Source organism: Lynx rufus, unplaced genomic scaffold (assembly GCF_022079265.1).
Source record: "Lynx rufus isolate CCGP_SWC_20201006 ecotype Redwood Valley unplaced genomic scaffold, mLynRuf1.p SCAF_18, whole genome shotgun sequence".
NCBI lineage: Eukaryota > Metazoa > Chordata > Mammalia > Carnivora > Felidae > Lynx > Lynx rufus.
Genome location: NW_025814832.1, coordinates 24,779,944 through 24,785,114, shown reverse-complemented (window position 1 = coordinate 24,785,114; position 5,171 = coordinate 24,779,944).

Here is a 5,171-nt window from a genome sequence, read left to right as displayed (position 1 = left end):
TTGAACCAGGATAGGAAGTGCTGCACTATTTATCTTGGTGACCATCTGGTACCTTAATAGAGCAGGCACTCAAAGTATTTGTTGGTTGCTTAAATGCTAACCTGAGGTGTGCTGTGAGCTATACTGTTACAAGAGTTCTGAGAATAAATACACCAATAACAATAATAACAGCTAGCACTCACTAAACCCTCTTTATATGCCAGGCCCTCACTGTTCTAAAAATGTACTCGTATCCACTTCCTAGGACTTTTTAATAACTCTAGGAGGCAAGATCAGAACACAACCCACGGGGCCCCTTGTTCAAAAATCATTAAGAATTTCACATGGTGACAACAGAGCATTAAACCAAGTGAGGGGCCAGACGTTCTAAGCGCCTGTGTGACTGTACAGGTCTCATGCCCACGGCTAAGACTCTTAGGCCCATTTTACAGATGAGGAGACCGAGGCACAGAGGTCTCAAGTAAACATTCCCAAGATCACTAAGCAGAGAGAGCAACCTTAGCTAGGGAAGGCTTCCTTGCACCCTCTAATCCTCTCCAACCCTCCAAGGTTTGGCTCAAATCCTCCCTTGTCTACTAAGCGTTCTCATAACTAAGCCAGGAAACATCTCTCTTCCTTCTCTGAGACTTTAGCTCCATACAGTTCTTATGGCCATTTTCATAGTCCTATGTTAAACTTGAAATGCCCAGGGGAGGGGAGCACCAAAATTAATGTAGTCCAATGAACAAATTAACAAGAGTACCACCTTGAAGACAGAGAGGGACGAAGAGGGAATTCCACGTGGGGGACAGGCCTGGGACAGTGATGAGCTACTTCTGCAGGATACAGTGACATGGTTGGCTTGATCAGACCAAAGGTAACGCATGCGGTCCAGTATGAGTAACACTGGAAAAGAGGGTGAGGTAAGTTATAAAGCACGTTATAACACAACTAGACAGTCACTTCTCACAGACCAGAAGAACATGTTGCATGCTTAGTTATGCTTCATCCATTTCATAAATATTTGAGCACCTACCACGGTATGAGACACAATTTTAAGCAACAAACAAGACAGACATGATCCCTGCTCTTGTGGAACACGCATTCTGGCGGGGGTGGGGTCAGATAGCAGCAACAGATCATTCTGGGTATCGAGAAGTTCTGAAGATATTCAAGTAGGGTCCTGTCACAACGAGTATCTTGGAAACTACCTGAGATGGGGTGATCAAGGAACGCCTCTCTGAAGAAGTGACATCTGAACTGAGAAGAATGGGAAGGAACAACCGGGGGAGAGTGACCCAGGCAGAAGGGACAGCAAATGCCAAGGTCCTGAGACTCACAGATCAAGGTGTGTCCAAAGAACCACAAGAAGGCTAGAGCCTAGTGAGCAAAGGGCCTGGCCACAGGAAACAAGAGAGGTGTTTTATGATAATAGTATTTCTGCCCTGCTTTTCCGTGCAAATGATCTCTTTTCTAAATTACTTGAAGAAGTGTGATGTGGCAAGTCAGGAAGATGGCAATAATATCTTGCCCCATTACTAAGCAGGGGGCACTCAGTTCTCCAGGGGTTGTATTCACCTCCGTTCTTTCTCAGTGCTGAGGAAGCCACGGTTTGACCCCTCTGAGGTCAGTGAGCTTTGCTCTGGAGGAAAGGGCATCAGGCCACAGCCTGACGGCTTCTCCCCCTGCAGCCAGTCTTCTCACCCACAGGCACCGTGGGCTGCGTGACTGGGTGGGGACATGCCAGCAGGTCTGTCCCTTCACGAACACACTTGCTTCAAAGATGCCGGTGAGCGTCTCCTGGCACAAGACACTTGTAACGAGCACTTTGAGGAGAGGTTCCCATTTATGTTCAAAATGGCACAGATTCCCCCCATTTCACGGATCCAAGAGGTTAAGTAACGTGTTCAAGAGCGCACGGCAGGAAGTGGCAGAGTAAGACGAAAACCCAGTTCTCTTTAATTTCAGAATTTGTCCATCAGACGTGAATATTCCTGACGTTCAAGAAGTTACACAGAATAACATTAAAACCTGCGGACACCAAGTGCAGCTCAAGAAATACAACTCGAATGGGGTGCTTGGGTGGCTCAGTCAGTTAAGCATCTGACTTTGGCTCAGGTCACGATCTTGCAATCTGTGAGTTTGAGCCTTGCGCTGGGCGCTGTGCTGACAGCTCAAAACACGGAGCCCGCTTCGGATTCTGTGTCTGCGTCTCCCTCTGCCCCTCCCCAACTCACGCTCTGTCTCTGTCTCTCTCAAAAATAAATAAACATTAAAAAGGAAGGAAGAACGAAGGAAGGAAGGAAGGAAGGAAGGAAGGAAGGAAGGAAGGAAGGAAGGAAGGAAACTTGAAGCCCCTGTGTACCTCTCCATTCTACCAGACCACATGGCCTCCAATTTCTCCTACTTGGGAAACACTGCAGATGTTATCACATCATTATCCATTCCCTAGTGTAAGCCAGAAGTCAAGTAGGCACCAGTGCTCCCTCCCTCTTCTTCCAATCAATTACCAAGTTCAATTAATCTTGATATCTATTCCTATTTCCACTATAACCTCCCTTTCTCGCTTATACATATATCATCTCTTATCTGGATTATGGCGATGGCCTCCTAACTGGTCTCCCTGCATCTCCTCTCCCCTCCTTCCAGTCTAATCTCCACATTATAACCACTGATTTTAAGACCTTAAAACAGCTGCTTTTGCTCTTAGAATACAGACAAAATCATACGCATGGCACACAATGTCTCATATGCTTTTTCCTTTACTCAACACTCCCAACTTTATCTCAATCCCTTGCTCTCTGTGCTCTGGGGGTATTGGCCTTCTTTCAGTTCCTTATAATGCCCGTGCTCCTTCCTTTCACAGGGCCTTTGCACATGCTGTTCCTCCCTTCTCCATCTGAATAACTCTTCCCTTTCTCAGGTAAGCTTTCCCTGAGCCTCTGACTGGATCACTCTTCCAACTTTACATTTGTTTATGAGATTCATTAATTAAAGCCTTTCTTTCCTAATAAGCCAAAGACCAAGAACCACTTGCTTAATACAAAATAATGCTTAATAGGTAATAACCAATGCATATATAACATATATAACAGGCCAAGCAGTGTTCCTAGCATTTCGCATGTATTAACTCACTTAAGATCTCCCAAAAAACCTATATGAAGTAGGTACAATGATTAGCCCCATTTTACATATAAGCAAAGTAAGTCACATAGGCGAAAATGTGGCACTGCTGGGAATATGAACGCAGCAGGAAGTTTCTGGAGTCTGTGTGCTAAACTCTCATGTTATGGTGCCTCACTAGCATTTGCTGAATGCAGGATAGTGTGGAGTGCTTTTGATAGGGACTAGACAGCGCCATCAGTAACCTTAGTTCAATTAAAAAAATTATTTCACTTGGGTTTTGGTAAGGATCTTACCAAACGACTGGAACTTTGCGGCGAAACGTGTATCTTCCCAGCATTTTATTCCAGCTACTTTAAAAATGTGTTTGCCCTCACTGGTATTATCATATTGAGCAAACTGCTGGAGGGCAGGAGAAAGTTGGATTGGAGTGAGGCAAAACTGTGGATCATTTGCAGTATGGATAATCCACATAAGGACAACTCAAAGGATTTTCCTGCACGTTGTCTTACTTAACCTCCACTGTCTCCTAATAAAGTTATGCACACAGTACAGTTCTCCTTCAGTTAACAGATAAAGCAAAGGCTGGGGCTAGGTGGGCTGCTAAGCCATAGGAAACCAACCAGTCACAGGATGGGGTGACTGGTTGGTTTCACACTTTCAGCTTCTGAACTGCAAAGATAGCTCTAGCAGAGAAAGACCTCTTCTTCTTTTAGGGATTAAAGGTAGCTAACCAACCTTCCCTAATTCTAGAGTGGAACCTCTCAGGAAGGATAGAGTTCCTCCTAGGTTTTCCCAGTTTGGCTAGAGTAGGGTAATTATTCTGCAAGCTCAAGCTATATGGTAAAGAGCTCCACAAACTAGCTACATCCAATGAACCCTAACTCAATATGGTGAAAATGTAGTAATTCAGGAAATTCTTCACCAGGAGCCTATGTACCAATCTAAGAGGAAGTCAGTGTATGCACGTTTTCTTTATGTGCATTTTGCTACAGAAAGACTTTCATTAGTTTCTTGCAGGATTTGAACTAAAAAAGGCTAAGAACTACAATCCTTTATGCCTGCGAACACATTCTTTCTGGTTCAAGAGTGTGCGTTTACCTTCCCAGGTTGAAACACCTGGTAGCTAAGGATAAGGGCATCCAAATGCCCACCCCACCTTAGTTAGGCCTCAAAACCTATAAATAAGGCTAAGGGAACTGGATTAGCATTCACCTCCTGGAAGGGGAGGCTGCGTGTAAGGCCAAAGGCAGTCAGGAGCGCTTATGGTCAGTCCCCAAGCAGGCCACTAACCGGCTGCGTAATCTTGGACACGTTGCATACCCTCTCTGGGCTTCAGTTTCCACATCTGCAAACTGGAAGTTGAGCTGCATGGTCTTCAAGGTCCTTCCCAGCTGAGAGCCTGGTACCAAGTAGGCCTGGCCAAGAAAGCAGCTTCCTGTGGGCGCGGTGCAGGGTTTTAACGGTCCCCCCCGCCTCCCCCGCTAGGGCCCGCGAAACCCTCCTCGACACGCCCCTTGGAGTGACGGCGCTTTCCCAACCGCAGCCCGAACATGGCTCCGCCCCTTCCCGGGGGCGTCCCATCGTGCCCCGCGCCGGGCTCCTAAAGCAGCGGGGCGCCTCCCGCCTTTCCGCGGCCCCGACCCCGAACTCCTCTCCCCAGTTCTCCCGGGCGCCCTATCCTATCAACGTCTCGTGTCCCAGCCAATCACGCGGGCCAAGAGTCTCGCCTTTGGTCCACCCTCCTCCCAGCGCTCAGCCGGTCTGAGCTCAAGGCCTTTACCAGGCCAACCCAATCAGCGGCTGGCTCTGGCCTGCCCCACCCCAATTTCCCTCTCTTCAGCCAACCCGCGCGCCTCGTTCCGCTGCCCGCCCAGCCAACCCGGGTCTTGAAACCAGCAGGCGAATGGGCGCAGGGCGGCCCTTCAACGCTGACCGCCTGGCCAATTGGGGATTCCGCGTGGCCAGGAGGGCAGCCAATCAACATGGAGCGCGGTGCCGCCGCGGAGAGGTCCGGCCCGAATATCCCTCCGCCTTCCTCCCTCCCTCTCTCTCCCTCCCTGCGAGCC